The sequence below is a fragment of the Cavia porcellus genome, unplaced genomic scaffold (assembly GCF_034190915.1).
Source record: "Cavia porcellus strain 051 isolate PalLab524CR breed Dunkin Hartley unplaced genomic scaffold, mCavPor4.1 scaffold_1, whole genome shotgun sequence".
Taxonomy (NCBI): Eukaryota; Metazoa; Chordata; class Mammalia; order Rodentia; family Caviidae; genus Cavia; species Cavia porcellus.
This window is the reverse complement of record NW_026947484.1, coordinates 206,224,641-206,251,519: the sequence shown is the minus strand read 5'-3', so window position 1 is coordinate 206,251,519 and position 26,879 is coordinate 206,224,641. Positions and strand designations below refer to the sequence as shown.

The 26,879-nt window shown below is 36.9% G+C and overlaps 1 long non-coding RNA gene across 1 annotated transcript; it reads right to left on the bottom strand.

Moving 5' to 3' along the window:
• Positions 1-1,766: 1,766 nt before the first annotated feature.
• LOC134474377 (uncharacterized) lies at positions 1,767-26,262 on the bottom strand. The gene is made up of 3 exons (XR_010045217.1): positions 26,149-26,262; positions 6,722-6,855; positions 1,767-1,955 (listed from the first exon to the last, which is right to left on the bottom strand). It is a non-coding gene; the product is annotated as an uncharacterized LOC134474377 (long non-coding RNA).
• Between the last annotated feature and the right edge of the window lie 617 nt (positions 26,263-26,879).

The window sequence follows — 26,879 nt, the reverse complement described above, 5'->3', positions numbered from 1 at the left end:
AACAGCACAAGACAAATGGTGAATAGTACTGTACGCTAGGATCAGTACAAGTGGGATATTGTCTTACTTATATAATCAGGGGTATGATTTTGAAAAGCCAAAGCATATACAGTTTGTGCCTTATTAATCATCTATGGATATGTTTTGAGCTCCTCTCATAATAAGCCAGCAATTTGTAAATGGCCTCTTCAAAATCACAGAATATTAAATAGCCCACAATATTCAACCTCAGAATGTGGATTTGTGCCAAAAGATTGACAGCTCTCAGGGAAGACGTAGTGAGTTAAATAAATGAATTGTTAAACCAAGCTATTGAGTAAGTAATTTCAGATCCTTTGAAAATGTTCAGCTCCCAATAAATATTACAATTTTTAACTCAAAATTGTATAGTCTTTAGTCAAAACTCTTCCCTATACACTGTAATTCTTTGTAACCGATGAACTGAATATGTTTACACTTATTTTAGAGAATCCAGAGACTCACTGGGCCAATCAAATTGTTAAATGAATACTGTATAGATGACTTCTTAGCTTTTTTAAAGTCTTGGTAGTCCAGTGAAAGTAGAAACACAGAAGCAAACAGAAGTGTAATGTGAAACTTCCTCCCCACAAAATACTGTTACTACATCAACAAGTGATATGAGCAACCATGTATCTATCTATCAGAGTTAGTGTAAGAACCAGAAAACAGGATTTCAGTATGAAGGAGATTCAGTAAAGAATGAGGTATGGTCAAAATCACTGAATACACTGGAGGAGTTAAACACAGGGTGCAGCCACTGGTGATGACTTTTTGTTTCAAAGTCGTACCCCTTCAGCTGTGACCAAGAGATTACTGAAGACAATCCATGGCCCTATATCTATGAATTGGTTACTGTAGGGTAGAAGATGGCACCTGGATGTTGAAACTACACTCATCTGAAAAATCACATTACCAGCTGACATCTCTATAGAAATATATCCTCTGCTCGCATCTCATCCCATGCATATACATAGCTCCAGCTGAAAATACATCGCATCATCATCCGTGATAAAGAACAGGCTAAAAATCAGAGCTTTCAGCCTTCCAGCCCCATTTACATGGATTGGTTGGAGAAAAAGGGAAGTGGAAGCAAATGCTGAGTATAAAAATTATATTTAACCCAGCATGGTATATGAAAAGCATTTATGTAATATTATATGCACATTTAAACATTTTCAGAGATTAAAAATATACAAAATAGGAATCTTTTCTTCAAAAAGCATTTATTCTAAGAAGATGAGGCATAGTTAACATCAGCAAAGAATATTACTAGCGTTCAACAAAGAGAATGTTATAGGATTGAGTATAAAGATTTGTGGGTAAAGAAAATTGATTTTATGTTAGTAAGACAAAAAAAAAAACTTGCTCCTTGTTATTAGCTCCTACAGTATTTCAGTAATAAGAACAGCACTGTTGATGAGGAGATTTAAAACTTGTCTAGGGTCAAAGCAGACTCACAGCTTCAACTTATCTACCTGGTGCACCGATTAGGTGAAAGTTTTTACAGCAAATAATTATTCAAGTACTTTCCATCATCACAAAATACCTTCTTCTCTTCTACTAATGTTATAAAGCTATCATATATTAAAAACAACCAAATATAGATGCATAAGCAAATCAGCACACCAATTTGGAACTTTAGATAAATGAGAAACAGAAAAATGGCCTCAAACAAAGAAGACTGAATAAAACACCTACCACAAGCTTTGCGAAAGGACAAGCAATAAACATTAAAATGCACTGATCATGACATCAGAGAGAGGGCCCAAGAGCCTAAGAAATGGGCATCTTTACCAAGGGTTTGCTTCTAAGTGGCAAATCATGGAAGTTTTACCCATCAGTTCTTGTTAGTTTCTCCTTTGTTCAAGTTGTCTGTGGTCAGATGCTTTCCAGTGGCCCATTTGCAAATATTCTCAAGGTCCATCCATGACCAGCTTTTAAAACAAGACAAGCAATGGGGAATCAGAAAGCTCAAGTGGTACTGTGAGCTGGAAGTCATAGCCAAAGTGCTACTGTTTACTGTAAGCATCACATGACACATGACAATTACATTATCTATAAAACTAAAGTTAAATAGTTATTATGCAATAAAATGTCTTGCTGTTCTAAGTAACCATTCCTTGATTAGAAGAAATCCTCATAATTTCTAACTTAATTTTATATATATATATATACTTTTCCAAATCAAATGTGTCATTAAAAAAACTGATCTAGAGGCAAATTCCTGTCTTCAGGATTCCTTTCTTTCTTTAGGATGAATTTCTTTCAGAAATTCTAGGATTTTATTTCTCCCAATTCTTTGCCAATTTTTAAAAATCAACTGGTGGGGCTGGGGATTTAGCTCAGCGGCATAAGTGCCTGTCTTGCAAGCAGGCAGTCGTGAGTTCAATCCCTGGTACCGATAAAAAGACAAAAAAAAAAAAGATAAAAATCAACTGGTGTTAACAAGAAATAATGTTTCTGGGGAAATCCCATCAAACTTAGGGTTGTATGAAAAATAAACTTTGCAGCAAAACCAATATAAATAGAGGGATTTTTAAAGGCGTTTGACCCATTTGGCATAGTTAAGCAAAATTATATCCCACAAATGGTTTCTGCATTCCCACAACACATCAGGCATCAAAGTAGGCAATCAAGATAGAGACGTGCAAGACACAACCCCAATCTTCTAAAATATCATTTTGGGGAGAGACAAACCCATGAGAAAAGAAAAAACTTACATTTTGGTGGCATAAATGCTATGCTAGTCAAGTGACTGAGTCCAAAGAAGCTTCTGCTTGGCATTAATCTGAGTGGAAGAGACTTGCTTGGAAAGCAATGTCTACATGTTCAAGTAAAGAGGAGATTATAAGTGGAGTACATTCTTCCTATAAGGAGAGAGTCCAGCATTGTGCTGAGATGGTGTAATGCATTGTTCTCTGCTAGAAACTGGCTCTTTGGTTTGGATACAGATGTTTTACTGAGGAGTCCTCTTGAATCTACAATTTTTTTTGTCTTTTTTAGACGGGATTTCACTATGCAGTTGGGGCTGGTCTTGAACTTACTGTATAATTTAGGCTAGCCTTGGGCTCACAGCAATCTTCCTGAGTGAGAGATTATAGGCATGCAACACCATGCTTGACCTCAAGGATGAACACTTTTTTTAGTCTTTTTTTTGAGACAATGTCTCACTATGCAGTTCAGGGTAGCTTTGAGCTCCCTTTCTAACCCAGGCTGGTTTTGAATTTGCACCAGTTCTCTTTTTTCAGCCAGGGAAGCTAGGATTACAAGCATGTGTCACCATGCCTGGTTTATAATGTATTATCAGGACAGATCAGAATTTTTAAAAATTTTAAATCTCATCTTAAAGAGAATAAAACCAAGCAAAATAAAACAGAGTAAGGCCAATCAAAACAAATCAGTGTAAGTGACACACAAGACTTCACAACAACAGGAAATCAACAATGGTCGTGATAATGTCTCTTGTTGTCTTCAAAATAGCTACAGATATCTTCAGGCACAGTAAAAATCAAACAAAATGGAACAGAATAGAAGCCATTAAAAAAAAGACATTAGAACATAAAAACAAAGGACATGAGAGCAAGACAATAGTGAATCCAAAATGGCTACCATAATATATCTTGCTATCTTCAAAATAGCTGCCCATGCCATCAGACACAACAAAATTGAATAAAACGAAACCATATAACCCAACCCATCAAACCACTGAAACTGATAGAGGACTTCAAAATAAGATATTGGGGAATTAACAATGCACACCTTCAGAAGGAGACCCCCATAGATGCCACACTGCATACCATGATCCTCTGAATAGATGATCAGACCACCAGCCCTAGATCTGCAAGGTCAGTGAAACACCAAATACCATGAGCATCAAATTCCATTTCACCTGAACAGCTGTTATTGCAAACTATTTATGACTGTTTCTCGAGATTTTTATGGGGGTTGGGATTGTTGGCTCTTTTTGTTTCCCAGCCCAAGGGCAGAAGGGGCTGGGTCTGCATCCCCTCACCTCTGCCAGTGCTGGAGGCCCATGCATGATGCTGGTTTAAAGGGAGGACTTGCTTGTTGGTGAATTCTCAGGAGTGATCAGAATTTTACTGAATCCTCAAAATTCTTTCTTTTTCCCTTGTATTGGCACTCAAACTCAAGACCTCGCACTTGTTTGGCAGGCACTTTGCCTCTAAGCTGTATTCCAGGATGGAAATTTTTAAGGGTGTGAAGGAAGTGTTTTAATTCAGAATGTAGTAAAAGGTGAAGTTGACGCATGAGCCCAGTACAAAAGAGATTTCAGCTGATACCAGAGGGAACTCTAGCCCTTGCTGGTTCTTCAGAGATGCCCTGAACTAAGGCAAAGGAGCAAGACATTAGTAACCCAGCACCCATCAGTCAGAAGATGCAGGCTATCCCAAAGGAGGAGGCAAAATTTAAGAGAGTTCTCTCCATCAGGTGGCAGCCCCTGAGGATGGGTCACCTGTGAGTCTTCAGTAGAGGGACTGGCAGCTTGAGGACAGAGGATCTGCACACTGCCATGGCCTCCACCACAGGTATGAAAACTTATTCTCCACAGATCATTCTTTGAGCTCATCAGCAGGACCCTCTCATTGCTCAATAGCAACAAGAGAAACCACAATGTCAGCAGACATTCAGGGACTTCAGTTAACACAGAGCATTATTTGAGCCCCCACATTCCTAAAAGCCCACCTCAGTACCACACGTTAAGTCTTTCTACCAAATCGATAGCTTTGTCTAATAAGCTCAGAAAGGGGCTTAGTGTGAGAGGATCACTGTTCCTGAAATTAAAACATTTCCCCCAAATGCAAAAGATCTGTCACCATTATAGACTTTATCAGGAAATGAGTAACAACAACTATAAAAGAATATAACTAATTCTGAAGATAAGTAAACCAGAAATTTTACAACTAGATCATTGTTACCCTGTTCAAAACAGTTGGTTTCTAGTAATTTGTATTTGAAATTGTTTTGAAATCTGCTCTTTTGGAAATATTTTCCAAGTTCATGATGTATTTTTATGAAGAAATATGAAAATATGGTAGAGAAAATTTAAGCACAGGTAAAAATGAGTTCAAATTCTAACATTTAACACAAACTGGCTATTTTTCATTGGTCAAATCATCTAAACTTTCTGAGTATCTTTTAATGTTTTTTTGTTGTTATTTGTTTGGAAGATTTTTCTGGTTTGTTCTTCTGTAACATTAAAATAATAACTATTGCTATAGAGTTACTGCAGAATTAAGTGCATATATATATATATATACATACATATATATATATGCATATATATACATACACACACATACACACACACACACACACACACACACACACACATATATATATATATATATGATTTTGAGTATAATAGTTATTTGGAGATGTTTAGGAGGGTTTTTTTTTATTCCTCTTTTGCCAGCCATAAGAAGTGTCAGAATGAGGCAATATACCTTGAACATCAGACTTGTCCTTTTATAAATTTTTCTTGTTTAAAGTAATTTACAACTATAGAATTTTTGCAAAAATAATATAGAGACCCCCAAATATCTCACATCCTCAGTCTCTTACTATTTACATGTTACAGTAGTAGGGTACATGCTGAATTATTGAACCAAGCATCAACCTTGACTAACATCCACAGATTATTCAGATATCTTTATTTTTTTACTTCATGTCCTTATGTTCTAAGATGTCTTTTTAACAGCTTTTGAAATAAAATATGATAAATAAGGTAAATAATTGTATTAACTTCCAAAAGGAAGTTATCAAAGTAAATAAACAGTTTTGTGTGGCTTATAAGCTGAATTTTAGACCATTTTAAAAAATGATTTCCAAAAATTCTGTCATCCCCAACAGCATCAGAATTGGAGGGCTAAATATGACAGAGATCAGCATGCTACTGGTATATAAGATGGCTCTGTGAACAAGCTTAGTGTGCAGGTTTTCAAGCAACCTTCTAATAATTCTCACCTTCATTCCCTACTAATATCAGCTGCCTTTCAAATCTAAGCAAAATTTCAATTGGGAGAAAATGGGGGAGGTGATCACCAAGACATAGTTCAGGAGATCAGAATCTGCAGAAGCAGCTTTTATTTGGACTCATGACATAAACTGATCTTGCACAAATAAAGCACCACAGGTAAGAGCACCTCTACTCTCTAGTAAATTTATTTCATTTTTTCAAAAATCCTAATATAGTAAAGTTAATAAAATCATACTCAAAAAGTTATTAGTAGTGATGGCTACATCCTTGGAGTCTTTTCCATGAATATTTAGTTCAAGGTTATAATAGGCTCTGCATTTCATTGGACATTTGTGGAGTTGCTTTGACTTAAGCACCAGATATAACATCCCTTATGCTGAGGCCATGTTTTGATAACCATTCTCACAGGTCCTCATTTGGCCCCTTGCATAGTTAATGTGACTTCAATATAGAATACACATGCTACTGGTCGAGGGGCTGAAATATTCAAATCACTGAAGCATGTTATAGCTAAGGATTAACAAAATTCCCCCTTCTATGCTCCAGAGTAATTAAAATATGCAGTTATGGGCAGATCTGAGAATTGGGATTGCACCTGAAATTTCATGAAGACTCATTAAACCATCAAAGATAATCCTAAGGAAAACATAGTTCTGTGTTTACTCCCTTGGTTTTTGCATGAAAACAAGACTATTTCCTTACCTCATGCAAAAATGAATGTGTTGGACTTCTGTATCTTGTATAACTCCTTTTTGGATAGACATTGCCTTCATATAAGTTCCATGTTTCCATGATCTACAAGTGCAGCAGATCTCAGTTGACAGAGATATTATCACCTGGTGGGGAAATTCAAGGAAGTCAAAAACATGTGGCCTATCATTTTATTTTCTCCAGAGTAAAAAGGTGATAACTTTATGTTTTGTGGAAGGCTCTGTGCTCAAGCACTGATGTTGCCTCTCATAAATGTTATCAACAATGCTGATACCACCTCCACAGTGTTCATATTACACTATTTTCTGACCTCAGTTCTATCTCTAACCTCAGTCATAGTACATATGTTGATATGGCAGGCACTTATGTGGAAAAGGAAAAGCAATATCACTGTTCTCTGCCTCCCCTTTCCCCTGACACGGAAAACTTTGCAATTCTTCTCAAGAGGAAGGGAAGTTATCTCAAAAGGCAACTCACAAAAAAGGAAATACAAATAATATTAATGGACAGGCCTTATTTAGTGCAGAGAACCACCATGAGAATACTCTGTAAAAATGTTAACAATTTCCAAATTTCAAATACTTTCAGCAGGAAACACTAACTTACAGAACGAAATACTTCTTTCATGCTAAAAGTTATAACAGGGATGGGAATTCACTTTATCTTTTCTTTATTGCCTCATACACATGTGAGTACCTCACAATAACTGCACAACAAGAGAATATACTGGGCTCATGGCCCTACTCATAGTAGGCTCATTTTCAAAAAAAAAAAAAAAAAAAGAAAGAAAGAAATAATGTGCTAATTCACTTAAAACACTGTTTTCAAGGTTTATTTGTGTTGTCATTATAGAATTTTCTTCTTTTTATGGCTGCGTAACATTCCATTGTATTTATATGTCACACTTCATTCATTCACCCAACAGTGAGTATTTGAGTCTGTTTCACATCCCGACTATTGCAAATAGTGCTATAAAGGAGTGCCGCTATCACTTCCAGATGCTGATTTCAGTTCTTTTGGATGAATACTCAGAAAATGGGATTTCTTATTTGCTAGATTATATGATAGTTTTTTATTCCTTGAGGAACTGTCATACTGTTTTCCATAATAACTGCATCATTTTGCATTCCTAGTGAAAATGTTCAAAAGTTTCTTTTTCTTCACATCCTCAACAATATTTTTAATCTTGTTTTTATAAGAGCCCTCCTATTAGGTAAGGGTTTGTATTTCACTGTGACTTTAATTTGCATTTCTCTGGTGATTAGTGACCCTTTTTATATTTATTGGACATTTGTATGTCTCTTTTGAAGAAATGTCTGTGTAAGGACTTAGCCCATTTTTAATAGTTACTAGTTGTTCTGTTAATTAAATTACCCACTTAAATATTGTGTGCTTTCACTGACATGAGTCAAAGTCAAAGTAGTCAAAGTCATAGAAGCAAAGAATGGTTATTGTCAGCTGTTAGGTAGGATGGGGAAATAGGGAGTTGCTAATCAGAGGATATGAAATTTTAGTAATGCAAAATGAAACAGTGTGAATGTGCAGGATCTCCTGTCCAGTATGAGAGCTGGTTGGAATAAAAGCTAAGGAGAAAAGTGGGCAAGTCCATGTAAATTGTACAGGATGAATCACTTCAGAACTTATTTAAATAATTTGTGACAATAATGTGGTGTTTTCTAATCCCTAAAACTAAATCTTAGCTAATCAGACTAAAAATGGGATCAAGTAGAGCTGTACCTTGGAAGGGAAAGTGATTATTTGGCCATTAAAAGAAGAAAAAAGCAGACTCACTCTACAAGGATAGATTTCTTTCTGAGGTCAGTGACAGTGGTGCATACAGAACTTGTTTGCCATATCCATTATCTGTACTGAGAGAGTGTGGCTTGGACCATATTTGTATGATTAAGGAGTTAATGAATCACCTTGCAGTAGCTGACCTCTGAATTAGAACTGCTTCACAGTTCCTGTCAGAGGCAGTGGTTTGCAAAAAGCAGCTTCTTATGTACAGTCAGTGCAATGTGCTGTGTTCACTCGGTCTTTAGACCAGAAAACTTTTTTAAAAACCTTAGTTGTCTATCAAATATTTGAAATATATGTAATTTATTTATAGATGAAGATTTTAATTCACAGAATATTTTCCCTCAAAATACTATCTCATACGCTCTAGTCTTAGTAGTAGCTTCAATTATTTTTCAACTGCTTTATCTTACAGTTCATCTTTCCAGCATAAGATATTTTGGCATTGTATTCATAATATAAAAACCCTTAAAATCTGATACTGTAAGCAATTGGCATCGTAGTGCCTTGTTGGCTTGTCCTGGCATGTGGGTATGTCCACGGAGACCCTAGAGGGGGAGTGAGGATGAAAGGGAAACAAGAGACACAAGGAACCGAGACAAGACAGGAGTCTGATCAAGTCTCATTTATTCAAGGAAAAAGTATCAAATATATAGGGTGTTGAGGAGGAGGGAGTTGGGCTCTGAGCCATCAGCAGGTAACTTAGCAACAGTGGCAAGACTAAGGGTCATGGGTTAAATCAAATTTTCAAATTTGCCATGTGCAGGCTCTTAAGGCACGCTTATTAGCATAATTCCTGAATAGGCCAGGCCAAACAAGCTAGGCAAGGTGCTGCTTAACTACCAAACTTAACTCCTAGAGGGAGTTAAGGTGGTGCAGCCTGCAGAGATAAGGTGGCAGCCAATTACAGGGCTTCCCACATTGGCTCAAATAAAATTGATTGTTGATATTTAAAACTTCGATATTCATCCTCTCTATATTAAACTAAGTTGGAAACCACAGTGGAGAAAAGGTCAAAACTGATCCTTTCACTTTTCATATTCTTAAAGTTCAAAATAAATCTTTGTTCTACAGAAGTGCCATAGCAGACAACAATTTTGAGATGGGGCTCAAATCTCCAACTCTAACCATGCAATTTAGGAAACATTACACAGGTTCAGTTATTTCATCAGTGAAATGATGTTAACACTATTCTTGGAGCATCGTTTCAAGGATCAGATAGGAATTTGTATACAAAATAAGATAGCAATAATGAGTGATCATTTGATAAAGATTTTAAAACCCTGATTTGTCTGCTCTTAACTTTTTAACCCAAAGAAACTAGTAGAAACAAAAGAATTTATTTTGACCCAAAAAAAAGCAGCCTGATAATGTCAATTCCCTTCTTGTCTTAAACATACTCTTTGTCTCTTCCTGAATACTCTTCCACACAGTATTAATTTCCACAGATCAATTAAATACTTCTGATTTTGTTGAACTGAAATAACAGTTTTCTATAAAAGAAAAATACAAAAGTAAGTACTGAGAATTACAACAGAAGTTTTCTAAAAGCAGCAGATGTGACTTATCCATCTTTACAACACTGAAATGAGTGGAAATACACACACGGAAAGTGCTCTGAGACATTTTCTGTGAAAAGGCACAGCTAATCACTCAGCCGGCCATTCTGAACTTCCTCTTAAAAGTTAAATTAGTAACTTCTCCTCCACAGTGTTATTGGGAAGAATTAAGAGAATGTAAAAATTTCTACAAGTTCCTGGCCTTTGTGTTCTTTGGGTCATTGACTTGAGTCTCAGTGTTTAACCAGAGAGTCAGCAAGTGAACAAACATCTTTCCCAAAATAGTTTCCAAATCAAAATTTGTCTAGCACACATTCACAGTATTAATATGGGTGATGTATACTCTACTGTATTCAAGCTTTCATAGATACATAGATGATAGGTAGATAGATAATAGATAGATAGATAGATAGATAGATAGATAGATAGATAGATAACTTGAGCAACTGTAACTCAATTACAGAAATTCTCTTTAAAACTTCTGATCTGCCACAAATTTGACCTATCATTTTGTGACCAAGACAAGGTCTCATTGTGCATCATCACCTACTCATACCCTCAGTAAGAACTACTTTTTAACATTATAGTCACCTAATGATTCATCATATTCTATATTGAGGATATAACCATTACAACTTTCATAGAGTAAGAGAAAATAAAAGCTGAATTAAGAACAGTCTGTTTGGGGAAGGCTTGTCTCTTTTAAACAAATGCTTTGTTATTCATTCCTCTTGGTAGAAGACTACTGTGAAGTTTGATGCTACTATCATAATGCTTTAGAATACTCATAAGTCATATAACTTTCACTAAGGCATGGTCTTTGAATTATTTTTGTCTATGTGCACTTATCCTTGACTAGCTCAGCCCAAAGCCAAACTCATCTAAAGTTAGATTCCTATACTCAGAGTTAATATTCAAAAACCAGCTGATCCTAGACTGGTTCCAGGCAACAACCAGCCAGAGAAGGCATGGTCCCAGTACCTAAGCACTCTGTTCGGTTCCTATCAGTTACCTCTGGGGGAGGGACAGGACAAAGGTTATTGTAAGGTCAAGATGATACTGAGGAAGGGGTAATAGGATGGAGGCAATGCTATTTATAAATAAATATGGATTTTTACATTTATCTTAACAATCAATAAGGCCACACCAATACTATCTTGAAAATATGCATCCTAAATATATAGAAAATTGGAAAGATAAAAGAATCCCATGTGTAAGAAGCTGCTTAAATTTTTCCAACACTAAAAGACAGTCATAGGGACAGAAATATAAAAGTCTTCAAACCTCTAAATAAAAGCAAATTTCTTGAGACAGAGAGAAAGAGTTTCCAGATTTCCCTAGGAGCTACCACCACCTTGGTATCTGTGAGTTGAGCATATGGCCAATCGACACTGAATAAACAGGTCAGAGACATTGAGACCAGAGGAAATTCTAGCTTAGAAGTTTTCAGAGCTAGAGAGAAACAAAGAAAGTGAGAGAATTCTAGTGCTGACCTGCAGTGCTCAGGAACACAGACAATATATCCAGTATCACTCAGCTGGTACATGTACATCTTCTTGCCCAAGTTTCATGTAAGACTGTGCTCTCAAAACCAAACCACAGTCCACAAAACAATGCCATTTCTGGTTTGGGTTTTTCCCCATGAGTTCTCAGTAACAATAACTGAGAAAATTAATTCAATGTTGCCAAACCATCTCTAACCTTTTCAAAAAGACGTATTGATCAACAATTATTTAAAGGTAGAGTTTTTAATAGCAAAAACCTCTTACAAAAGTTTAGATTTCCTTGGAAGCAGCCCATCACACCACTTTTTTAAAAGATATTTAAGGAAGTGGCTAAACCATATTCTTGTGAAACAACCACAGATGGACAGAAAAAGAGATGAATTGGCTAGTAGCACAGGCTTTCAAAGACAGATACATGAATAGTTACTAAGAGTGGATTAGATGTTATGATCACCCACAAGCTGATTTTAACTGCATGTTTTACCAAGTATTAGTAGAAAAGATACACCTCTAATCCAATAAAGCTTATGCCTATTTGGATCCTTGTAAATGTATATTCAACAATAACAATAATTGCATTGCAGAATCAATGCAAGCACTCTATGAACAAGTTTTCCAATACTAATAGGAAAGTTTATAAATTAAATTCAATTCTATTAAAAAAACTTTTCTCTTTTGCTTTTTAATTCATTTCATGTGAAAATGTATTGCAAATTCATTTTCCAATAGGAACATGGATCTCACCACAAAGATGTCATCATTTTTCCCCAGTTGACAAATACAAAATCTCAAGTCTAATCATCATCTAGCCACCAATATATATGCAAATGTAAAAAGATTATTTCTTCTCAAATTTCTGTGTGTATGGGGGATAATAGGGAGCAGAGAATTCTCAGAATTAGTGTCAAGAAGCAGAATAGAACATATATCGCAGCTGAATGCTGTAGGGAGTTTGAACATCAGCACATGTACTACACTGGACTGAAACCAAGCCATCATTCTAGGGGTTTATTAGAGGAGTTAGAAGGGCTACATATGAAGGTGCATGAGGGTTCTGGCTCTTTCCAGATATATGTTCATAATTCTGATGAATTCTGAGTTTTGAAAAGTTCTAATGAACCTAATTCAAAATCAACTGAGAAGGATGCTTAATTTCTCCCATGAGGAAAATGAAACTAATGAGAAGATCTACCTCATAGGTTATTTCAAGGCTTAAAAAAGCAAATATTTGTAAGTGCTTAGAGCATGGTTGGCAAATGCATGAGATCAATAAATTTTTATTAAATAATAAAAAGATGTAAGAGATATATATGTAAATAAGCATCATCAGTTAATTTCATGTGGTCTAGTCACATGAATAATTCAAGACATTCTATAAGCCAAAAACATCCTGTACTCTTTGATTTCAATTTACTATGAAAGTTCAAAAGACTAAAGATTACAGGATGCTGACCCCCAAGACATCCACGTCCTTCCTTCCAGTGGTGGGGCCACATCTAATCCCAATATCTTGCCATTCAGGAAAGCACTAGAGACAGCTCATCAGGAAATATGATTAAATTAAGCCTTTGCCAGCCCTGCCACATGCTTATTTTCAGAGTAGTTTAATTAAAATTTCTGACATGAAGAGAATTATTTCTGCTCATCTACAGAGGCTGGTTATACTGAGAAGAAATACTGAAATAGGCTGTTTCAGTGAATTTATAATGATATACTTGTATAATTGATCTAGGAGAGTAAAAAGTTAGTCCATATAATTTTTTCCCTTACAGAGTTATTCACCAGAGAACAAATTGAGGTCTCAGACGCAATAATGTAATAATGAAAAGTAGACTAGAGAACAGAGTAGCTTCAAAATATTCAGAGTAGAGTTGATGTCCAAATTTTAGAAGTATCCCTTATTTTATTAATGGTTCATTATAAAAAGTTAAAGAATGATCACACTAATTATTGTGCTTATTCATTGTTATTAACTATTGCTGATATACTTTATGCCTAAAAATTATGAATAAATGCATTTTTTATTTAATCATTAAAGTGACAAATTAAATATCTGCAAAGGAATTGGATGCTCTGGCTACAACATATCTATCCTGGGAAGCAGATACTACATGTTAGAAAAATAGGAGTCATTGAAGCTTCTGGAATGAAACTGAAAGTAGCATGAGTAGGAATCCTAAATAGTTTTTTTCTCTAACCTCAAACTCCAATCAGGTCACAAAGCTCAGGTTTCTTCTCTTCACACAGCCTGATGCCAGAGACGGCTGCAGAACTGTTTGTTCAGGCTGCAGTGCACCACCTTTGCTTGTCAGTTGGCCTGGGCCCATGAATGATGGCAGGACTTGGTCACCTAGAGGATAGCAGCTGCTCCAGTTCTGAAGGGGTTCAGGGAGGGAAGAGCAGCCTTGTGTTGCATGCCAGGAAGCCAGTCTTTCTGCCCATGTGTTGTGTAATAGCCTCCACACACCTGGGTGAGAAGAGTGAGCACCATCCATTATGCCAGTGAGCACAGGAGTCTCCAACTTCCTGGGGAGCTAAGGTAAGGAAAGCCTAATTGCACTGCAAAATAGCTTTTGCAGGAACAGATGTATCCTTTCACATTCTAGTGACTTGAGGAGTAGGAAGTAGAAACAGAAAAGACTAAATAAAGAGAAAGAAGTAGAGGGGAAAGGGAGCAAAGATGCAAACACAGCTAGAATTTTGTCTCACTTTCCTATTATCTGATTCTATTGCCCATCTATTGGTCCCCAGAAAATAAAGATATAGGATACATTTGGGGTTATTATTGTCACTTGAAACAATTCTCCTTACTGGAATTCAGTCTCAAAATGAATATATCTTTGTATTTTTACTTCGTTGTTGCTATAGAACTGATAATTTATAAAATGAATAATTTGCTGAGTTTTGATGTATGTACAAACCATGAATCCATCACAATAGTCAAAGTATAGATATATTTATCATCCCCAAAAGTGACTACAGGCCCCACTATAACATCCTCTTCTTATACAAATATTATTTTCTTGTGGCCAAGAGATGACTTTGCACTTTGTACACTTTTATAAAATAGAATTATATGTATTCTATTTTGTTTAACTTGAGAGTGCTGGATATAGGCATGTGACATCTAATGATGTTTTGAAGATGATAGACTGCCCACAAAACTGTGGTCTCATAAGATCATATTTCCCAGTGACATCATAGCCCTCTTTGATTGTGACATCTGCACAACCACAGAATCACCTAATGACTCACTTCTCATAACATGTCTCATCCTAAAAAATGCATGAATGTACTTTTTAAGCTGACCTCTCTCATTTACTTTCTCTCACTCCATCTTAATACTTTCTCATGCCTCCTTCATTTTCTTTATCTTTAAACAGTTTAAAATACCAACATTCACCAGCAACTACAAAAGCTGTGGTTAACTCATTCATATATACCCAAACCTTATACAGATCGTGCTAGAATTTGTTTGATATCTTAATATGACAAATATAAATGCATTTCCTGTCCTAGACTATGGAAGCCCTCCTCCTCACACAGGAATCACGGTGGCACTTGGATAGAACAAGAGACTGCTATCTCAGGAGATGAATGACATATGTTATAAATGTTCCCCCAAGAACCTCAAATGCTTATAAGTAAGCTTTTGAAAGTTGATTGTATTATTGAGGTACATAGCTAACTTCGTGTTAGGAAGTGGTTCACTAGGCAGAATGCAGGGACTACAGGGTTTATCTTCCTTCTAGGTCCTTTCTTTCACATTTTCTGCTTTCCTTCTGCCATGCCAAAAGCAGTTCTCCTCGGCTTTTTTCTGCCATGTCACCCTTCCTTGCAGCCAGCCAGCTATAAACTACAATCTGTACAAACTATGAGCCATGATGTATCTCTCCTCCTTTACATTGTGGGTGTTGGGTATTGTGTCTTAGCAACAAGAAAGTGACTAAGACTATTTATTTTGCACATTTATTTGAATCCATATTGGAAATATCTGAAGCAAGATACCTGCCATTTTACCATCATAGTTGCATTCACTAAAATATATATTTTGAAAACACTACTTCGAGCATTTCCATCAGTCTGGTAAAACTGAAAGGAATGATCGTAAGAAGGCAAGTGGGAAAAGAGCACAGGAAAGTGAAAAGCAGACTTGGCTACAAGAAGTCTGAGAATGGCCAACTTTGGTGATGCACACATTTAATCCGAGTGCTTAAGAGTCTGAGGCGGTAGATCACCACAAGTTTGAGGCCATCCTGGGCTATAAAGTGAGTTCAAGGCCATCTTGCACTTCTTAGTGAAACTTTGCCCCAAAAAGATGAAAAAAGAAAATAAGTGAGAAAATAAATGTCTTTTTTATTGAAGAACTGGCTCAAATAGGCATCTTTGCAAGTAGGGGCTGGCACTGAAATCTGTTCTGGGGATTGTTCCATCATTGCTGATGCAGGCAATCAGGCCTGCATCTCAAAACCCAACCAAATACCACTGGGTGTCTGAAAATTTGTTAGAACTCCCCATTCTTTCCCAACAGTCAAGTTACCTCCCCTAACTTGTTTATAACTTTAGAGAAGGAAAGCAACCCACCTTTATAGAACATGCACATCATGAAGCCTAAATATATGAATCACAGCATGGATTGTATCACACTTTATGGAGCAGACACAGAAATTCTTTCCACTATCAGAACCGGTGAAAAGGAAATGGTCACTTCCTTTCTTAGAGAAGAAAAAGTTGTTATTCACCAAAACTACTCAATTCATGAAGCAAGACTAAAAGCACAAGAGTGAAAGGCTATTGGACCCCTTCTGTGGGCTGAGACCAGGGCAAAAGGACCTTCCCTTTCTTCATCTTTCTTAGCTCTGATATTCAACACAGCACAGGAGATGTGGGACAGTTGAGAGAAACAGAAGGCAACAGGATTCGTAAGAATCAGTATGTCTGGTATATATCTGTGGTTCTTTATATTGCTCTTTAAAATGCTTTAGCATCTAATCAAGTCTAATCATAAAGGACAGTAGGATTAGATGACATAAATGGGGCATCCACCCAAAGAAGCCATAGATAAGCCATTCTAGATCTAGACCTTGAGACATGCACCAAGACACTTAAGATTGCTCCAAGAGCAGATCTGCTTTTTGAACCAACATCTCTACCCAAATAGCAAAAGCATTGTCTCCAATGGTTCCATTGCAATGAGAGGTCATGACTGTGAACCTGCTAGCACCTTGTCATCACAGGCACTTGGACTTCACAGTCATCAGTCTGCTAAAAACATTCTCCACTGTCACAGAAAACAAGACAAAACCAGAGGCATTGGTATGTGGCAGAAGTACCCAGAATCAGATCCCAAGGTTGCACTCTCTGTCACTACCATTTGCCACCGTGGAAGGCAATGATGTTTAGTGGCTTGGGGTTGGGGATATTCTTTGCCTTTATATTTATTTTTTTAGAGTAAAAAACACTTTTAAAGTAATTAAAGAGATAATGGAGGAATTCATAACTGCTCAAAGCAGTGGATCTCAAACTTGAGGGTATGCCTCAAAACATATTAGGGCTTTTAAAAAATTTTTTCTGACCCCAACCCCAGGAATTTCTACTGTAGTAGTACTAGATTGGGCTACTTCTGCAGCAGTGCTTCTGATCTGAGGATGCAACCTAGAGAATGCAATAAATCAGTAATCCCAGTGGAGCAGTTTTTTGGCACAAAGGAACAGTTTTGTGGAAGAAATTTGTTTTCATATTTGAGGAGTGTCGTTTCAGGATGACTCAAGTACATCACATTTATGGTGTACTTTATTTCTATCAATCAACTATATAATCAAATAATTGTACAACTCATGCCAATGCAGAATCACTGAGAACCTTGATCTCCTGCAGCAGACAGTTCCATTTGGGGGTACTGAGACACAGGAATAGACAACATGTGCTGAATATGTCCCTATAATCTTGTTTAGGTTAGTATAACTGTGAGAGAAAAAAAAGCTTCTTGACAAAGATAGCATGTTAGAAATCGAAACAGACTTTTCAGTGCTTTTGTGGCAATCTCGTGATATTTTGCCTTGACTCTAATCAAGGATATATGGCCATTTAAAGTTGTCTCAAAAATGTTTTAAAGACAATCATCATTTGCAGTCTCAAGCAGTTTATCATCTTCAAGCACAAAGTGGATTCGCCTTTTAATCACAAACGGATCCCAGGTCCATTCCTTCCTAGTTTGGAGGTCGTTTGTGGTTGGAAAGTAATTTTACAACTCTTTTGAAAGCTGATTTGAGTGTTCGGTTTGGTAGCATGTGTACTAAAATTGAAAACTGATTTGACCAGCTATTTACCTTGATTTGATCATGCACAAGCTGGGAGAGAGAATGCCCTGATTCTCTCTTTCAAAATCTCCACTAATGTTTGAAACACATCACAATCTCAACACCATTCATCACCCCCATAATTCCAGTTTGCCTTTGAATGCAGCCACTTTATTTGATAACTTGATCACAGTTGCTTTTTCCTGAAGAAACAGGTTGAATTCATTGAGCAAGTGGACTATGTAATGTAAGTAAGCAAGCTTTGGGACCTATTCTGTATCCCCAAAATGTATTACAAGTAGTGAGTGTTTCTAAAAAGAGATTTTTGGAATGGCTATTATACCTCAAAAACTCTGGTCAGTGATCTGCCTTTTGGAAGTCACACACACCTGTGTATAAGAGAAGACCTGTGTGCTCTGGGTCGATCTCCTCACATGAAGAAATGTAGTTTAATATTGCTGATAATTTTAATCACATCCTACAAAACACTGTTAAGTTCAGGTAACTTTTTTTTACTATCCAGCATTTCTCTTGGATAACACAGTATGCAGACTCATGTTTAGAAGTGACCTCTTTGAGCTGAGCAGTGAAACTAGAAGCCCACCATATCATGGCAGCTGCTCCATCCATGAATATATTAATACAAGATAACTGATCCAGTTTTCCTGAAATGTAAACATTCAAAAACCTGAATAATTCTGCAGCTTTGGTGTTGATTGGTCACAAAAGTACATATGACACAACTTCATGTTCATTGTTCTAAAAATATATCATACAAAAGCAAGCATTATTCCACTGTTGTCAACATCAGTATACTTGTCAACCTGGATTTCATACCCTGGTGACTCATTAATCACCTCCAATGATTGTGCCTCAATATCCTCTGCTATTTCATCAATTCATCAATGATGGTCCCAATCAAAAGAGCAATTCGTGTCACCTTTGGAGCTACAGGCTCTTCTAAAAGTTCATGACAAATGTCCTTAGGTGCAGGCAGAATAAACTCTTCTTCAATAATAAAGGGCATCTTAGCTTTAGCAATGTATTTAGCCACAAAGAATGATGCTCTGATGTGGGGCTCAGAAAGACAGAATTCAAGGCCTCCCAAGAATCTGCCGTGCTGGGAGGAGCCAACCAAGAAACCAAATAGCCAGCTTTTCTGGTAAGCTGTGCAGAGCCCAGGAAAGGAGAAGTAAGTACAATCTAAGAACAAGCCATACTGAGACTAAGAGGAACCCACCAAGAAGCCAAATAGCCAGCCTTTCTAGAATGCTGTGTAAGATATGTGATGCCCAGGAAGAGAGAAGTCAGATAGCACCTCCCATTAGCCTACTAGTTCACAGCCTAACAATCAAGGCCCCACCACTACTGTAAGCAACTGGCTTATTTAGAGGACAGGATGAGTTGATAGTAATTGAAGGACAAAAAGCAACTCAATGCTTGTATTATTTGGTTGACTTTTCAGGCGTGGGGCCAGTGATCATTTGGGATGATAACAGTATGAAATGTGGCACATATGGGTGATTTCTTTCTGTCTTGTTTTGAGGTCCAATATTGTTCTCACAGTTTGGTTTTGTTCCAATTAATTATTTTGCTTTATTCAATATTTTGTTTCAATTAATTTAATTTTCTTTTGTTTTGATTTTGCTGTTTGATGGAATGGATACCTATTGTGAAGATAACAGATAAGTGGTCATTATTATTTTGCTATTAATACTTCTTTGAAGTTCTGTACCAATTTTACTTCTTTGTTTTCATTGACTTTATTCTGTTTTGTTTTGTTAGGTTTTATTAAAAAAAAGAATAATGTTCTCTTTGCAAGCACATTTGATGATGGTGTGGCCTTTAATAGTTGCTTCTGATCTTCAAGTTTATTGTTTTTCTTTTAAAAATCTCCAAAGACTACCATTTTAATGGAGGTCATTTGTTTCACGTGTTGAAGAAGTTTTGAAGGTTCTATAGCTTTCCTGGATAGCTGGTCACCTCATGTTTTATGAAGCAGGCTTAGAGAATGTGAATCACCTGTTGCAATGGATCAGTAATTTAACTAAGACTCTTCCTTTAAACGTAGGTTTCTTTTTATTGGCAGTTAGAGTATTTCCCTGCTTTCAAAGTTCTCTAGTGGTGTTTCACTTGTTTTGCTGTTGATGTTGTTGTTGTTGTTGTTTTGGAGTGTTTTACTCAGTTTGGCTAGGATTAGCTTGCAGGGGTTTACCAAAATTGTGATTGAGACAAGGGCACAGTATGGGGATGAGGCACACACAGAAGTAATCAATGAAATATTGGGTGGGCCACACATAGTCTAAAATAAGTGTCAGACTCCAGTGTAAACTCTACCACCAGATACAGCTTTACAGCTGAAGTACATCAACTTACCTGCCATCGCAAAGTCTTCCACCATATGCAGCTTAGTGGTCACTTGATGCTTATCAGGAGAGTTTTGGTGTAACTCTGCTATGGCCCTGTGCAGCCAAAACTCTCTGTTAATGTCAGTGTGTGTTTGCAGCCACTCCCTAGCATTAGCATCACTACTCCTCCTCCAGCTCAGACCACCAGGCATTAGATTTCCACTAACAGCATGCAACCCAGCTCTCTCACGTGTGTAGTTCACAGTAGGGTTCATGCTCCCATGAGAATCTAATGTCACCCCAGTCCAACTGGAGGTGAAGCTCAGGCAGTAATGCCAGAGATGGGGAATATCTGGGAATGAAGATGAAGTTTCACTTGCTTACCTTGTGCTGTGCAACCATTTCTTAACATGTCACAGGATAGTTTGTTAAAAATCTGGTGCATGTTTACCATGAAATACTATTCAGCCATAAAGATGAATGAAATCCTATTTTTCAACAACATGGGTAGAATTGGAAGCTATTATGATATAAGTATCACATTCTGTCACTCATGTGTAGAATGTAAAATAGTTGACTTCCTAGAAGTTGAGGAAAGAATAATGGTTACAGGAGGCTGGGAAAGGTAAGAGCTGAGGGGTTAGGGAAAGGTTAATCAATGGGTATTTAGAGTTAGATGGGAAAAACTTGTAATGTTCTATTGCACAGTCTGATGGTCATAGATGATGACAATGTATCAAGTATTTTTAACAACGGTAGAGATTTTGAATACTTTAATCATAAAGAAGTGCTTATGGCTTCAGGTGATAAACCTGTGTACCCTGACTTGAATATTACACTCTGTATACTTCTACTGAAACGCCTCATAAATGTGTATAATTTTTATGTATGATCTGGAATTGCTTTTTATTTGAAAATAATTTCCCTTTTCTTTTCTCTATTACTACTCTATTCAACATCCTTAGTGATTTCAGGATCCACCTGAGTGAGCCACTCAGCATTCTGGCTCCTTTGTTATTTATCCTTTTTGCCTCTAGTTAGATTTTCTCTCCATCTCACTTCTACCTCCAACTCACTGACTATACCTGAACCTCATCCAGAAAGTTCAAGCATGCCACTTGTGATGACCATCATTCATTCTGCTGCCATATTCAAACAACTATTCCCATTTCAAGATTTCTTGACTTCAACAAACCATTGATTCCAACCATGTTTTCGCCTTCATTCCACTTATATTCCTATTCTTTTGTTTACCCAGCTGAGGGTCTAGATAATCACTCCCTTAAAATACCATAGATTACCTGACCTGCATCTACTAAACCATTTATATTACATGCAAAAACTGCAAACTTGGTCAAACACAATCAGTTCACTGTCCCGTGTTTACAGTCACACAACTGAATATTCCAATTCATTTTCTTTTGGGTACATTCCCCACACCCTGGAAACTAGGCTGAGGCTGGAGGTGGCAAACTATGTTATTTTATGAGACAAGTTCAGCTCAATTCCTGTTTGTGTCAATAAAATTTTATTGGAAGATATCCTTCCCTTAGGTAACAAATTTTGTATGGCTACTTTCATAGTACAACAGTATGGCTGAGTGAGGATGATGGCAAATTTATTCTCCACAGATCATAAAAATATTTACTATATGGCCCTCAATTTTAAAAAGCAGAATTCCTCAGGCCACCATTCTCAGCATCCCCTGAGTTTTAATGGCCATAAAAAGTGTAATGGATTTCAAAATGTTACCAAAAGGCAATAATTTCTAAATGCTTTATAAAGTTCTGATATTTTTATAATCAATTATCTATAAAAATAATTGGTAAGTTACTTAAATAATAATGGTCTTTGAAGCTTTAATCTAATATAACTGCTATGGTCTAAATATTTTTTCCCTTCAAAATTCATATATGGAAACTCTAATCACCAAGATGATCTCATTAGGAGGTAGGCTTTGTGGAAATGATTAGGTAATAAGAGAAAAGCATTCATGAATGAGTTTGGAGCCTTTATACAACAAAAATCCCAGAGAGTTCTTTCATCCCTTCCCTCGTATATGTTACATAGGGAGGCAGCTACCTAAAGCAGTAGATCTTCATTAGACACTGAAGTTATGGGCACTTGATCTCCAGAATTGTGAGTAATAAATTTCTACTATTTATTAGCCATCCATCCTGTGGTATTTTTGTATTTGTATCTGTAATCAGAAAGGACAGCCATAATGCCTGAGGTATGAGGTATATATGCTAATTCCCACCGAGATTTTTCCAGGCTTTTTATTTTACTGTATTTTAAATCACTACCCCATTGGAACTTATAAGGAAGATGAGGCAGAAATCAATGAATTGATTTCAGTGAGAAGTGAAGACCACTGAGGCATGGAGGTTCAGTGACAACCATTTAAACAACTCTCATTGGGCTGAAAGTAGGCCCAGTGCCTGTCCCCAGCCTGCCAGGACTGTCTGTTTGTTTTTCTGATTCTCCCAGGGAGAGACTGCCTGGTCCGCTGGAAACCCTGATCCCTTACCCCATGAACATCCCACTGTAAGACTCTGCACCCAGAAACACAGACTCCCAACCAAAGACCAATGTCTTGACTCCTGGCACAAGGCCCAGGACAGTATATACAAAATAGCAAGGTAAGACATGACAACATGCAAATTTAGCTTCATTTTCTTTATGAGAAAGTAAAATGTAATTGTCAAAGAAAAAAGTCACCACTTTTCTGAGTAGAATTATGAAAATGAAAGTGAACTGTCTTTTCTGCCTGAGATTATACCAGTCTCAGATACATCTTCTTCCAAAATAAGGAAACATTGACCTACTGCATTTATGGGTGAATTAGTGCAATTTCAAGTCAAGACTCCTAACTGCTTTGAAAGTGAGCCATGGAACTGGGGTTCTGTAACTATGTTTAACAGATATAGATCTGATAATGGGAAATGGAAAAGATGAGTGTGTATGAACTCTGTCGAAAGATGCTTAGACACAGTTATACCTGCCTTCAGAGCCAGCAGCCAGCTGACTTCATGAATGTCCACCAGGCCTCCTAATTTCCAGAGTAAAGTGTGCTCTTGGTTCCTTCTGGTTTATAGTAAGTAGAGGTTCATTCTGGCAGATATGATGTTCTGTATCTTTCAGCAGGCTCATGCAAACTCAGCATTCCACATGTCACGTGCATTCTACATACCCTAGGGAAAGTCTCTGCCTGTGTGCATCAATAAACAGACTGTTCTCAACCCTATGTAATGTTTACATTATGTATAAGCTGAACACAGAGCCTATAAAACAGCCACAGAGATGCCAAATTGTCTCCTGCCATCGACCCACTGTACTCATTTCTCTGAAGCCCCAAACTCTCCATCACCAACACAGACCTGCCTTTTAGAACACAGCAGAGATGTTTCCTTATCCAGAGAATGTATGTCCCAGCTATATCTGAATATCATTATGGTGTATTATTCAAGTAACTGGAAAAAGAACTACTAGACTGAATTTGCTCCCTGCTCTTAAAATTTGCATACTGAAACCTAATCCCGAATGTCATAGTATTTGGAGATGAGGAAAGTGTCATTGAAAGGTAATTAGACCCTAAAGATGGAGCCTTTATGAATGACATTAGTGTCCATAGAAAAGAAACTCTGCAGGTACTCCTCTCTCTTCCTACTACTAAGCACATAAAGATGAGATCATCTATGAACCAGGAAGCAGACCCTCACAGGTCATTGTAACTGCTGGCCCAAGATTTTGGACTTCTCAGCCTCTGTAACTATAAAAGTAAACTTCTGAATAGTCTGTAAAATACTCAGTTTTTTTTTTTGTAGCAGTATAAATGGACTATATTAGGTAGAAGAAACTCATTTGCCAAAAGAACTATTGATTGTATTGATTGCATATTACAAAAGATTGCAGTAAACCTATATTCCAAACCTAAGTTAAAATAGGCCCTCTATTGAAAGAGTTGGATTGCAAGTTCAGAGCCGACCTGTGATACACAGAGAGACTACATCTAAAAAAGAAAAAAAAAGTAGCCAAATATATGAACAGTGTACTTAAACTCTTCTCTTCTCTATGTCCTTCCACCCAATATACTCTTAAGTTTTTTAATCCTGAACATGAGGACAATGGATTATTTTAGTAGTGTCTCCAGTCCTTAGCTGAACCACTACTGCTTAAGGGACCTCAGAACTAGTTGGATGAATGCTTTAGGTTGCAGAAGACCTAGAGATTACATTGTACAGTTGCAGCTTTGTGCAACTGCAGTTGAAGGTCACACATTTTGTGACAAAGCACAGTACTGTACAATGCAGAGTTTACCTGTATCAATCATTCTAGCCAAAAGTACAGTTTACAGTATTTTCATTCTAAGTCAAAAGCTAGTGTCACAGCAGTCAAACTCAACAGCATTCCAAGATAAGCACTGTGTGATTTTTTTTTTAACTACAGGAGACAGCTGAAAACAGAACTATTTTATTCTGCAGAGCTGGATTTTCACTCAGCTGGGCTGGTTGTCTGCGGTCACACTGCCAAGCAGTGCTGATTGCTGTTCTCATGTGCAACCTAAGAGGACAGAGGTATCAAGAGGTTGAGTGGCCAGAGTCAGTCACAAGGCAACCACATAGCCAGTTTGAAAATGGAAATTAAAATTCCTGTTGGTGATCTAAAAGGTTCTTGCACTGAAAAGCACTCCATTTCTGAGGTGTTCTTTGTAGATTATATTGCTGGGATATCACCTTTATCCTTGAAAATATGAGCTTATCCAGGAGTATCACTTAACAGTGCTGAGCCAGATAAAAGCCTGAGGTGTCTTCACTAATGTGTACCCTTCTGGTGGGGATATCTTATAAATGAACACTGTGATTTAAGCCACAGGTTGAACATTAATAACAACGCTTAAATGATACCCAGAGGAGGGCACAGTGCCCCTTATGAAAAGCAGATGCACATTTATGGAGTTCATGTATTCATTTTTTCCTTTTTAAATAAGATTCCTAATCCTCCTAGCAAAAATACTTTGTAGTAAATAAAAAAAAAAGGCAGAGAAAAGAGAAGGAAGTATTCTGCACATATTTTCACATGCTTCATAAGATGCAGGAGGGTGTTCTGGCTGGCTAGCTGTATTATTGTTATCCCTGGTCTACTTTAAAAAGTAAGATTTCATTCTGATCTAATTCAAAAGCTACACTGCATCCTGTTTCCACATTTTTAATGAGTAGGAGTCAGAAGACATCTTTGGGAAAGGACTCTTTACTTCAAGTAATTAACAAGTTCTTTTAATGAAATTGGGTATATCAAATTCCCTTGATACTTTCAGAAAACTATCATCAAGAGCAAAATGTCACCTATTTTATCATCATCACTACACATTTCTGTGCTACAGTGGAGAAAGAAAATGCTAGACTCAAATATATTCCTGGAAATACTTTGAATCTTTCCAATCATATGTTACATACATTATAGATAAAATTCCTTCTGGGTCATGTCCCTGGCAATAAATAAGTAGCTTCTTGTATGAGTGCTTTCATTGAAGACAGGCTGGTAAATGAACTCCATGGATCTTTTAATCAAATCTTGCACTGAAACAGAGCCCCTAAGGTGATCTTATTTCTTCTCAAAGAAGAGAGGCAGCTCTATTTCAATTAGTACTTCAATCTCAGAAAACACTGCATCAAGTCACATTTTAAAAACAGAGAAATTTTAAGGCCTTTGCCAATTCAAAGAAAAAAAATAGAATTTATTTAAAGATATAAAAATATCTTGAAATTCTCACCTGGCAGCGTACACACACCTCATGATACCATGGCAACATTCTCTCTTTTTTAATGAAATTGATTAATTAGCCTATAAGCTTACAAAATGTCGGTGCAAAGGGATTGAGAATGCTTCTCTCCCCAGCTAATGCCTTACCTTGCCTCTTTCTTCCTGTGCTTGTCAGTCGGAAACACTAGAGGTCGGTCTATGGAAGAAATTTCAAACTACAGCTCTGTTTTAAATGCATGAGAATGCGAAGGTTTGGACAGCTTGCATTCTAAATCAGCTGCAAAGATTCTGAGAGCAGATTGTCTCAAATACCTGAAGCTCAAACCGAACAACCCCATTTGGCTATGGAGGCTGAACCAGATAAAACACAATTCATGTGCATGTTTCTGTGTTTTTGTGTGTATTATGTTTCCATGACGAGACTATTTCCACTATGCATACATGTAAACTTCATATGATAGTCATGCATCACATGCATATAGATAAACGGATGCAAATATATTAGCATATATTAACAGATACTGTATATCTCTAGAAGTTACTAAGCAAAGATAGAAAATAAGATGCTAGATTTTGCAGCTTGTTCAGAGTAAAGGAGGTTATAGTTTTCTTTTAAAAACAGCAGCAAGGAATATCTTTGTTATAAGACTTAGCCTAGTCAGAGGAGATATAGATTGCTGAATACCTCTGTGTTATTTTTGTATTTGTATCTTACCCATATAAAAAGACTCCTACACAAATACAAACACATACACATGCACTCATCCATGCACAACTCTCCACTGTGTACAAGGATGGAAATTTTTACTAAAACTTACTAATTTAAGAATCCATTTTCCATCGTATTAAACCTCGAGAGGCTGCCTACATTCTGAGAT